The following is a 12,989-nucleotide window of genomic DNA, read 5'->3' as shown; positions in this document are numbered from 1 at the left end:
GCGGTGTCCATGCATGAAAAACGATAGATGCTCTAAGAAATTTCCTAAGACATACCAAGACGAGACTGTCATTAACGCTTTTGGCTATACCCTTTATAGAAGACGAAACAGTTGTCGGTTCATAGTAAAAGGTGGAGTAAAATTAGACAATAGGAGCGTAGTGCCATATAATATGCAATTGCTCAAAAAATACAATGCCCATATTAATGTCGATTGGTGCAACAAAACACACATGATCAAGTACTTGTTTAAATATGTTACCAAGGGAAGTGATCGAGCCAAGATATATTTTGAGTTGACTGCGAACACAACTAATGCATCTCCAGGTCCTCAAATAGCCCCGCCAAATGAGATTCGTGAATACATAGATGCCAGATACCTATCAACATGTGAAGCTCTATGGCGAATCTTCGAATTTGACATTCACTTTAGAGTACCTTCTGTGGAACGCCTGGCAGTGCACTTACCTAAAAAAACATCGTGCAGTACGAGCCTAGGGCAGAGCTACAAGCGTTGCTTTTGAGCCGTGCAGCAAAGAAGACAATGTTAACTGAATGGTTTGAAACAAACCTGAAACATAGTGATGCATGTCGCCTGACTTATTGTGATTTCCCCAAAGAGTGGTCGTGGGACGTTTCTATTAGGTGTTGGCGTAGAAGGAGGTTGTCGTCTACCAAGATTGGTCGCATGTACTATGTGCACCCAACAGCTGGGGAGCTATACTATCTACGCATGCTCTTGATGTTTGTTTCTGGTGCGATGAGCTTCGTTGATATGAGGACCTTCCAAAATACTGTGTACAAAACATTTAGAGAGGCATGCGAAGCACGTGGTTTTCTCGAAGGTGACAACGAGTGGAACCTTCTATTTGATGAGGCAATACTCTCTGCCTCGGCGTTTCAGCTTCGACAAATGTTCATTACCATTGTCGTTCATTGTCCTGTTTGCAATGTTCGTGATTTGTTTGACAAATATTGGATCTACTTCACCGATGACATACACCATGGTCTTAGAGAAGCCCTTGGCAACCCGCACTACACAGCTCCACATGAACAACTTCTTATGTTGCTTTTGAGGAAGCTAGCAGACACGTTCGCTAACAGTGGTGCCAACATAGCTGATTATGACCTTCCAATCTTATCGTCCTGTTGTGACATAGTGTTTGGCAACCGGTTGATAAACGACGAACTGAGTCCTAAACCATTGCTATTGTGTGACCATGATGCTGCTGCTGTCTTGTAGTTGAATGCTAACCAACGGCTCATTTTCAAAAAGCTAACTGAATCTGCGCTCTCCTGCTCGCGAGGCGTATTTTTCGTATGTGGACATGGTGGGACGGGTAAAACTTTCTTGTGGAACGCTATACTCACGCATTTGAGGTCCCAACAAAAACTTATGCTTGTTGTAGCGTCCTCTGACGTGGCTTCACTACTATTACCAAAAGGCCGTACTGCTCATTCACGTTTCAAAATACCCTTCGATCTAGATGAGGGTGGTGTTTGTGGTGTCAAGAGAGGTACCATGCTGTCTGAACTTATACAGCGGACTTCTCTTGTCATATGGGACGAGGCGCCGATGACCCATAGGCATTGCTTTGAGGCCCTAGACAGGACTATGCGTGATATTCTTTCGGAACATAGAGCGGAAAATGCGAACATCCCATTTGGTGGCAAACCTATTGTGCTTGGAGGAGACTTTCGCCAGATTTTACCCGTGGTGCGCAAAGGTTCACGATATGCCATAATGAACGCATTAGTTACCAGCTCACCGTTGTGGCAACACGCTACTGTTTTGAAACTGCGAACAAATATGAGGCTCTCCAACCCGTCTTTACATGGGAAGGAACGTGCGGACTTGGAACAGTTTAGCAAATGGGTCTTTGATATCGGCGATGGTGCTCTGCCAGCGATGACAAGAGGAGACGAGTCCGAACCTACATGGGTTACGATTCCTGAAGATTTGTTGATACACACGGATGGTGATGCTACTGCGGCACTCATATCCGAGGTCTACCCAGATTTGTTAGAGAAATATATGGACCCTACATACTTAGCTACACGCGCCATTGTATGTCCTAATAACCTTACAACCGATAAAATAAACGACTACATTGTCTCAATGCTCCCTGCACATGGTGTCCAATGCCTTAGCTGTGACACGATCTCAAAGGCGTCTGAAAGCATACCTGATTTTGACATGCTATATCCTACTGAATTCCTAAACTTTATTAATGCAGCAAATTTCCCTTACCACAAACTCGTGCTAAAAAGAGGCATCACAGTCATGCTGTTACGTAACTTGAACCAGACTGTGGGGCTTTGTAATGGAACAAGGATGCTTGTAACTGAGGTCGGGCATCGTATTCTTAAATGCGTAGTACTAACGCCCTCCGGAGTTGGCGAAGAGGTTTTCATACCGAGGATTGCGCTTAACACTACCGATGTCAAATGGCCCTTCACATTACAAAGAAGACAATTTCCAATACGAATATGTTATGCCATGACGATTAATAAGAGCCAGGGTCAGACCCTCTCAACGGTTGGCCTCTACCTTGACAGTTCTGTGTTTACGCATGGCCAGCTTTACGTCACTGTTTCAAGGGTTACATCTAGAAGTGGTCCTAGAATTTTGATTGAAAATCCTGATGGTTTTTGCGGATCACAGACTCGAAACGTTGTTTACCGAGAAGTGTTGCGGGCCGTAGATGCGGACCCCCTGTAGACTTCTTAGTGCATAATCGACTCAGACTTGTACATAACCAATGTGTAAAATAAAAATGTGTATACCAGCAACGCGTTTAGTTATTGTACCTATTCTGTTCTACGACTGCTTCCCCACCAAAAGAATTTTTTGTCTCATATCTCGTTCGTCTAGCGGCCTACTGGCATGCAAGCACTATATGTCGCAAGTTTACAAAGGGAAACCGCTATGTCTGCATGCTCCAATAGATCTTGTCATACAACATCCGTGGTAGATGCCTACTCAATGATGTTGACCTAACTTTACCTGGCATGTTTCTCCTATCCTAAATATTTTTTTTGTAAACATACTGCCCTTATCAGCATCGAGTGTAGTGTTTATTGGTTGCTTATTTCGCTGGAAATGACTGACCTCTGCTTCATTACTGCAGATGGGGGACATACTCATTCCTAGCCTTATGGTTGGAGACTGCTCTCATAGCTTGTGTGTGCGTGTCTCTAGGCTTTGGGAATTCCTTGATCCTCAGGATGACAGTAGGCTCCTGCATACTGATCTTGTTTTGCTTGATGAAGAGGTAGATCCATCTTTATACTGGTCTAATACTTGTGCATGCATAATAACCATCAGCTCAGACAACATGATATACAATGGCCTATGCAATTCTTCTATACAGTGTTCTATGCAATTCTTGCGTGTTGCTTAAAATGTTACCTCCTTTTGTTAGGGAAACAACATACATGCCCAGATCTATCCTCCATTGTGCCAACAGTTCAATGCGCTGCTCAATGAGGGAGAGATATACAACTTGAAGTATTTCTTAGTCAGGAAAGCTAACAGATTCTACAAACCGGTAGAAAACTGCAACATGATCAGCTTTACAAAGTGGACTACGGCTGAGGTTGTCCTCCAGATCCCCCCTGCTTTTCCGGGTTGCACATATAACCTCCCTCCCATAGACCAGCTCCAACCACACGTGGACTACAAGGAATATTTCACTGGTAACCTTCTAGGCATAGTGGTTTACATGTTATAGGTAACATGAATACAGTACTAATGCCCTCACCATCTCTATGGTAGATGTGCTCGGTGTTGTCAGCGTGATCTCCCATGTTTCATCACTACGCACAAGGGGACGACAGACTGAGGTCATGAAGAGAACAGTCACTATAAGCAATGCAAGGTACCATGTGCATTCCTATCCTACTGCACATTCCTTTTGGGTGCCACATATGTGTATGTAGTCCGATTTTGTTTGCAACAACATAGCAAGGAACCCGTGAACAACCTCAACTTAAACCATAGATTACCACTTCTCGTTCTCCACGCTAGCAAAGTTGTCCATACGCTCAAGTGAATAGATGAAGGGTAAATGCATCGAGACAGTAAGAACGCCATTACATCACGTTGGGGGTCCATTTACGTCCAAAAACTCAGCAAGCACTATGTCCACAAATCATGCAGGGGATATGCTACAAACAAGTTGTAACACCCGGTTTTAAAGGACAAAGCCGGGTGCATCTCATACATGCGCCAAGAAGACAACATATATAATAACAGAGTGTATAGAGATAAATGTCACAAAACATCAGAGTATTTATTACATAGCGGAAGACTTATTACAAAGTAAAAGAATAAATATAAAACGAACTAAGGATCGTCGGCGCCAATGTCAACTGAGAAACGCCACCTAGATCAAGTCGAATGCCTCAGTGTTAGGCGGCTCCTCTTCGACCACCTGTTCTTCTCCTGTGGGGGGGGGTGTGAGACAGCAAGGGTGAGCTCACATACGTTCATAGCTCAACAAGTCGTGGGGAATAATGTGGCATGAACTCACCAAAGGTGGGAGTTCATGTAGTGTAAGGCTGATCAATGAAATAAAGGCTGAAGCTGAGCATTGCTTTTATAAGTTGGTCAAAATTTTATTAGCAATTACTAAGTGTAAGTAAATACCAAACCTTAATAATAATAAAGAAAAGTAATAGTAAAATAATCCCAAATGCGATGCAAATGTCAAGTTAAATTTAAGTTCCATAATTAATCATGTGAGGGTCCGAGCCGCTCATGACCGTGAGCACGGCTAGTATACTAGTTTTACACTTTGCAGAGGTTGCGCATCTTTACCCACAAGTCATGTTACCCATCTGCCAAGAGACGGCCAATCCCATACACCTCTACCGAGGAGGCGAGGCAGGGTAACACCACGAGACCTTTACAAAGTTCCACTAGCTTCAGAAATCCTGCTACAGTTTATAGGAAGCTCCAGTGCAGGGTTCTTGCCTGACCGCCATCGCAGCAAAATCAACCAAGGACCTCCCTACACTGACCACTCCCCTACTGCCCTTGCCCCTTTCGGGTAAGGAAGACCTCCACTAGCTTTCCTAGTTAATCAGCCAAGGGCGTCCCATTAAACCCTTGTGGTAGCACTGTTTTCCCGGGTGGTTGCTCCATGTTCCCATTAATTTAATGATCTTAACATGAACAGTAATAATATCAAGATAATAACAGAATAATCATGAGTAGTGTATCTCCATACCCAATCCACATAAAGCAATAGCAAGTACTACCCAAAAATATTTCAATGGTGAACAAGGTATAAAGATAACCAAAACTGGGGTAACCTAAAGGATCCCATCAAAAATTAACCTATGCAGATCATTAAAATTAATAAGAACATGGCTGGGAAAAGTAAGTGATCAAGGGCACAACTTGCCTTCAATGAGCTCCTGCCCAGCTACTTCTACTTGTTGAACCTCAGATTCCACAGTTGCTTGCTCGTCTACCCGCATCAACACAATACATACATAGTATAGCATAAATTAACATCACATCAAACATGTAAATAAAATATACAGTAAAACTCTACACATTAAAATGAGGCCATAGGAATTGGAATCATTAAATTTGGAGTTATAGATTTCAAGTTATGAATTTTCTAAGATTTAATGTGCTTGAAATAGGATTAAATGATAAATTAATTTTCTTATTGTTTTCATGTCAAAACAGAGGCACTAAATGATAGAGAATCTTATTACAAAATTTTAGAAATTGGAATGGCTCAATTTGAAGCTAAAATGAATTTTCTATGCATTTTACAAATTTCTAGAATTGTTTTTGTATTAAAAACGAATTTCTAAAATCAATTTTCTGCTTTTAATTATCTCTGAACTGGGCCTCAGTTTCTGGATAGGTCAGGGGCTCTGGCGCAAGTTTACCGAGACTCATAGAATAGTGCACTCAGGATAGCGGGTTGATTAGTGATTTCCGCGGGGGCTTTTCTGCAAAACGTATATGGCGAAGGGGTATTGACCAGTAATGGCCGTTTGATCACACATAGATGGTACAGATCTAATTCCGCAGGCGATGAACCAGTATGGCACCAGGATCGCAGGATCATAGATCGACGAAGCGGATTTTAAGTAGCGAGGGACACTCCCGTGCGTAGGATCAGGATCTCACGGCCACGCCGGATTCTCCACAAATCGATATCTTCATCTAATCGTAGTCGCACATCAGTCAATTGACGGTCGCTCGTTTCTTCCCCAATCCCAGCAGTCCGAGCGCGGCGGTGACCAAGATGCGCGGCGGCGCATCACCGGCGACACGCGAATTGGCGCTACCGAGCCGGTCCCACAACACAACCAGGTCTAAACGATCTAGGGCGTGCAACGAATCGAATGATTTGGTCCTTACCCTAGATTGGAGTGCCACGGTTGCGGTCCACAGCGGCTTGTGGTACGATGGTAGAGAAGGAAGGTCGATGCGCAATTCCGGTCACCCAGTCCAATGCCCCGATCCGCGCGGTCCACGGACACGCTCCTCGACACTCGGCGACGCTCCCAATGCAAGTCGCAGAGCCGTGCCCGCTGCAAGGATCAGGATTTGACGCCGACGGCAATCCTCCCGATGGTCGCCCCCTCTCGGATCACTCACAGTTGGTGGCGCTAAGGCGTTGGTGTGCACAGATGGAGGGAGGAAAGGTAGAAGTTGACGGCGCGCTAGACATTATATGTTCGAGGTGAGTCGGTTGAGGCGCACGCTACCTCTCCTCTGGTGGCGAGATTAGCGGCGGGTCGTTAGGGAGGTCCTGACCATGGCGGCCTGGGTGAGGTCCTACAGTTGCGTGCATTAGCGAGGCTGCAGGCGAGATCGGGTTAGGGCTGGTTGCGCCCAGTCAGCTAAAATTGCGGGCGCCAGCGGAGATCTCGGCCACAGCAGCCACGAGAGGAGGGAGGTGGAAGATCCACAGTGCGTCGGCTGTCAGGTGGGGCCCTTCGCCCAGTGGTCCGTGCGCGCGTGCGATAATGCGTCAGCCGAGCGGGCCCAAGTGTCAGCGACCCAAGGCAAAGAGTGCGGGGTAGGTGTTTGGCGTAGGCGTGCGTACCGGTGCGTGGGGCCCGCGTGGCAGAGAATCGTGAGCACGCGGTGGAGCGGTTTTGGTTGGGCCAGCGCGAGGAAATTGCCCCAAATGGGTCGAATTGGACACCGCAGGCCCAGTTAGACACTTCCCTCATTTTTCTTTTCCTTTTCTTTTATTCCCTTTTCTTTCCTATTTTTGAATCTCAATTGAATTTCAAATTTGTGGTGAACTTGTACTCAAATTTCTGAGTATATGATTTGAATAAATTATTGTGGAATAAATTTATCTATTTATAAATTTATTTTTGTATTGTATAGTATTTTCTCTTTCCTTCTTTATTTCAAACCCTAATTCTCAATTTAGGATTCAAACTTCATCTCGAGTCATTGTTTTATTTCTACTAGCATTATTATTGTTATTATTTTAATGCACAAGCAAACAAAAACTCCAAAGGATGCACAAGTTATTTGAGTGTCTTTTGTTATTTATTCTTGCTAAGTAGGGTGTCCGCATGAAATGATGAACATAGATGACTCACACACATATATATATATATATAAAGGGATGAAATTTATCTTTTCTCTATTTTTCTTACAAAGTGGGTATTACAAATCCTACCCCCCTTAAAATTAATCTCGTCCTCGAGATTTAAGAAGATCTAGGGAAAAGGTGAGGAAAGTCTATGCGAGGCTCTTCTTCTCTTTCCCAAGTAGCTTCATCTTCACCGTGGTGGCTCCATTGCACTTTGCACATCTTTATAACCTTATTCCTTGTAACTCGAGTCAATGTATCAAGAATCCTGATGGGGTACTCAGCATAAGTCAAATCCTCCTGAACACTAAGGTCCTCCATTGGTAATTGTTCCTCAGGCACCCTGAGACATTTCTTCAGCTGAGATACATGAAAAACATCATGAACATCCGCAAGATGATCCGGTAACTCCAATTGGTATGCAACCTCTCCCACTCGCTTCAAGATTAAGAAGGGTCCAATAAAGCAAGGGGACAACTTTCCTTTGACTTTGAATCTCCTCATACCCTGGAGTGGTGACACCTTCAAATAGACATAATCACCCTCCTTAAACTCAAGTAGTCTTCTCCGGGTGTCAGCATAGCTTTTCTGCCTTGACTGTGCAGTTCTCAAATTCTCCCTTATTTGCTGAACTTGCTCCTCTACTTCTTGTATAATCTCAGGCCCAAACAACTGTCTTTCACCAGTTTGATCCCAATACAATGGGGTCCTGCACTTCCTGCCATATAAAGCTTCAAATGGTGACATCTTCAAACTGGCCTGATAGCTATTATTATAAGAGAACTCCGCATACGGTAGACTCTTAGCCCAACTACCACCATGTTTAAGGGCACAAGCTCTTAACATATCTTCCAGCACTTGGTTGGTCCTCTCTGTCTGCCCATCAGTCTGTGGATGGTAAGCCGAACTAAAATTCAATCTCGTATCCAAGGACTCGTGTAACTTCTTCCAATACCGAGAGGTAAACTGTGATCCCCAGTCTGACACAATCTTCTTTGGCACACCATGCAGGCATACAATCCGTGCCATGTACAACTCTGCCAACTTGGCTCCTGAATACGTGGTCTTCACTGGAATAAAGTGGGCTACTTTAGTTAGCCTATCCACAATCACCCATATAGAATCATATCCAGCAGACGTGCGGGGTAATCCAACAATGAAGTCCATATCAATCTCTTCCCATTTCCACTCAGGTATCTTCAGTGGATGCAGTAGTCCAGCTGGCCTCTGGTGTTCAGCCTTAACTCTTTGGCACACATCGCACATAGCCACATCTCTCTTCAATCCATACCACCAATATTTTTGCTTCAAATCCTGATACATCTTAGTACTCCCAGGATGGATAGAATAAACTGAATCATGTGCCTCCTTCAATATGGTTTCCCGAAGACTATCAATATCGGGAACACAGATCCGATTCTTGAACCATATCGTGCCTTGCTCATCCTCTGTGAACTCTGGGCCTCTACCTTCTATTATCAGATCCTTGATCTCCTGGATTTTGGCATCACCAACCTGACCTTTACGAATTTCTTGCTCCAAGGTAGGTTCCAATTCAATAGTAACTCCTTCCGTATGCATAACAATTCCCAAGTTGAGTCTCTCGAAATCTTTTGCTAATTCATCAGGTAGCTGGACAACGAAAGCGGAGTGAACATGCTCCTTCCGACTCAAGGCATCTGCAACCAAATTTGCCTTGCCTGGGTGATAGTGAATCTCCAAATCATAATCCTTAATGAGCTCCAACCAACGGCGTTGCCTAAGGTTGAGATCCTTCTGAGTGAATATATACTTCAATCTCTTATGATCCGTGTATACTTGGCACTTAGTTCCCATAATGTAGTGTCTCCAAATCTTAAGTGCATGCACAACGTCAGCTAGCTCCAAGTCATGAGTGGGGTAGTTCAATTCATGTTTCCGCAACTGACGAGATGCATAGGCAATCACATGACCTTCTTGCATAAGCACACATCCCAATCCTTGGCCACATGCATCACAATAAATATCAAAACCCTTCTGCAGATCTGGCATAACCAATACTGGTGGTGACATCAATCTCTCCTTCAATTGATCAAAACTATCTTGGCACTTCTCATCCCACTTAAACTCTCTTCCTTTCTCCAGAAGTGAGGTCATTGACTTAGCAATCTTAGAAAATCCTTCAATAAATCTCCAATAGTATCCTGCAAGTCCCAAGAAACTCCGGATCTCAGTAACTATAGTGGGTATGCTCCACACCACTATCTCCTTAACTTTAGCAGGATCCACTGGTATCCCTCCATTAGAAATGATATGTCCAAGAAATGGCACCTCGTCAATCCAAAACTCGCATTTGCTAAACTTGGCGTAGAGTTGATTATCTCATAGCTTCTTGTAGCACCAATCTCAGATGTTTCTCATGATCACTATCACTCTTGGAATAAATAAGAATATCGTCGATGAAAACCACGACGAATCTGTCCAGATCATGAACACCTTATTCTTCAGATCCATAAAATAGGCTGGTGCATTAGTTAGACCAAATGACATAACAGTGAACTCATATAAACCATATCGGGTCGAGAAATTCGTCTTGGGAATATTCGATGGTCTAATCTTCATTTGGTGATAACTCGACCGGAGATCAATCTTCGAGAATACCCTTGCACCTCTCATCTGATCAAATAGGTCCTCAATTCAGGGTAACAGATACTTGTTCTTCACAGTAGCATCATTAAGGGTCCTATAATCCACACACATCCCTTACGATCCATCTTTCTTCTGTACAAATAGAACTGGCGCTCCCCAAGGTGAGGAACTCGAACGAATGTACCCAAACTATTGTAACTCTGTTAATTGCTTCTTAAATTCCTTTAGTTCTTCTACGGACATCTTGTATGGCCGTTTAGGAGTAAGGGTAGTCCTAGGTAAGCGATCAATGACAAACTCAACTTCCCTATCTGGTGGCATCCCTAGTAACTCCTCTGGAAAGACATACGGAAAAAATCCCTAACTGCACGGATGTTGTCACCCACCAACTTCTCATCTGCTAAGAATGACGCTAGTCCGATGGTGGTAGTTACTGCAACTTCAACTTCAAATCTTTCTCCTTTGGAACTGGTGAATTCTACAGTTCCCTTTAGCATAGTGTATCTACTGCCTTTGCCTTTTGTCGGCGTTTCGAGACCGGGGGGTCCCTAAGCCGACGAGTGAGTGTGCCGCGTGCCCTAGCCCAGATGGGTCGAGCGCGTGGGCGAGCGCGAAGGGGGGAAAGGAGCGAGGAGGCCGGAGTCCGGCGAGAGAGAGATGGGAATCCCGCGGCCTTCGTGTTCGTCCCGCGCCCAGGTCGGGTGCGCTTGCAGTAGGGGGTTACAAGCGTCCACGCGGGTGAGGGAAGCGAGCGGCCCCAAGAGAGCGCCTGTCCCCGTCCTCGTCCCCGCGCGGCCAACCTTCTCTAAGAAGGCCCTGGTCCTTCCTTTTATAGGCGTAAGGAGAGGATCCAGGTGTACAATGGGGGTGTAGCAGAGTGCTACGTGTCTAGCGGGGGAGAGCTAGCGCCCTAAGTACATGCCAATGTGGCGGCCGGAGAGATCTTGGCACCCTGCTGGTGTGATGTCGTGGCTGTCGGAGGAGCAACGGAGCCTGGCAGAGGGACAGCTGTTGGAGCGGTTGTGTCCTTGCTGACGTCGCCCTGCTTCCGTAAGAGAGCTGAGATCCGCCGTCGTCATGGGGCTAGCGGGGCACCATCATTGCCTATCTGGCGGAGCTAGCCAGATGGGACACCGGTCTTGTTCTCTGCGGCCCGAGTCGGCTCGGGGTAGGGTGATGATGGCGCTTCCTGTCGACGTGGCTGGCCTGTGCCCTAGGTTGGGCGACGTGGAGGCTCCTCCGAAGCCGGGGTCGAGTCTGTCTTCCATGGCCGAGGCCGAGTCCGAGCCCCTGGGTCGGGCGAGGCGGAGGTCGTCGGCAGAGGCCGAGTCTGAGCCCCTGGGTCGGGCGAGGCGGAGGTCGTCGGCAGAGGCCAGGGCGGAGTCCGAGCCCTGGGGTCGGGCGAAGCGGAGTTCGTCGTCTTCTGGGGCTGAGCCCGAGTCCGAGCCCTGGGTCGGGCGAAGCGGAGTTCGTCGTCTTCTGGGGCCTTAGCCCGAGTCCGAGCCCTGGGTCGGGCGGAGCGGAGTTCGCCGTCTTCTGGGGCTTAGCCCGAGTCCGAGCCCTGGGTCGGGCGGAGCGGAGTTCACCATCTTCCGGGGCTTAGCCCGAGTCTGAGCCCTAGGTCGGGCGGAGCGGAGTTCGCCGTCTTCCGGGGCTTAGCCCGAGTCTGAGCCCTAGGTCGGGCGGAGCGGAGTTCGCCGTCTTCCGGGGCTTAGCCCGAGTCCGAGCCCTGGGTCGGGCGGAACGGAGTTCGCCGTCTTCCGGGGCTTAGCCCGAGTCCGAGCCCTGGGTCGGGCGGAGCGGAGTTCGCCGTCTTCCGGGGCTTAGCCCGAGTCCGAGCCCTGGGTCAGGCGGAGCGGAGTTCACCGTCTTCCAGGGCTTAGCCCGAGTCCGAGCCCTGGGTCGGGCGGAGCTTCCTATGGCGCCTTCGGCAGGGCCTGACCTCCTTTGCGTTAAATGCTCCTGCGGCTCGGTCGGTCGGCGCGACGACTTAGTCAGGGTTGCTTCTTAGGGAAGGCAAGGCCTCGGGCGAGCCGGAGACGTGTTCGCCGTTGAAGGGGGGCCTCGGGCGAGACGGAAACCCCTCGGGGTCGGCTGCCCTTGCCCGAGGCTAGGCTCGGGCGAGGCGTGATCGAGTCGCTCGTATGGACTGATCCCTGACTTAATCGCACCCATCAGGCCTCTGCAGCTTTATGCTGATGGGGGTTACCAGCTGAGAATTAGGTGTCTTGAGGGTACCCCTAATTATGGTCCCCGACAGTAGCCCCCGAGCCTCGAAGGGAGTGTTAGCACTTGCTTGGAGGCTTTCGTCGCACTTTTTTGCAAGGGGACCAGCCTTTCTCGGTTGCATTTTGTTCCGGTGGGTGCGCGCGAGCGCACCCGCCGGGTGTAGCCCTCGAGGCCTCGGAGGAGTGGTTTCACTCCTTCGAGGTCTTAATGCCTTGCGTAATGCTTCGGCTGGTCTGGTTGTTCCCTCATGCGAGCTGGCCGTAGCCCGGGTGTACGTTCGGGGCCCAAGTTCTCGGGCTGGTATGTTGACGTTGTCAACGGTTTGGCCGGAGCCGGGTTCGCGAGAGCAGCCCCCGAGCCTCTGCACAGGGCGAGAGGACGATCAGGGACAGACTCGGCTTTTTTACATACGCCCCTACGTCGCCTTTCCGCAAGGAGGAGGGGGGGAGAGCGCCATGTTACCCTCGATGGGCACCGAACATGGTGTCTCCGGTGAGCTGCAAGCGGGTAATCCGAGTGGACGTCCGTGCCCCGTTCGTTGGGG

General features: G+C 47.6%; 1 pseudogene; it reads left to right on the top strand.

Moving 5' to 3' along the window:
- The first annotated feature begins 3,565 nt into the window (after window positions 1-3,565).
- LOC103628867 (uncharacterized) overlaps window positions 3,566-12,989 on the top strand; it is a 62,305-nt pseudogene continuing 52,881 nt past the window's right edge.

The sequence above is a fragment of the Zea mays genome, chromosome 5, assembly GCF_902167145.1.
Source record: "Zea mays cultivar B73 chromosome 5, Zm-B73-REFERENCE-NAM-5.0, whole genome shotgun sequence".
NCBI lineage: Eukaryota > Viridiplantae > Streptophyta > Magnoliopsida > Poales > Poaceae > Zea > Zea mays.
The sequence above is the reverse complement of the archived record's forward strand: the minus strand, read 5'-3'. Positions and strand labels throughout refer to the sequence as shown.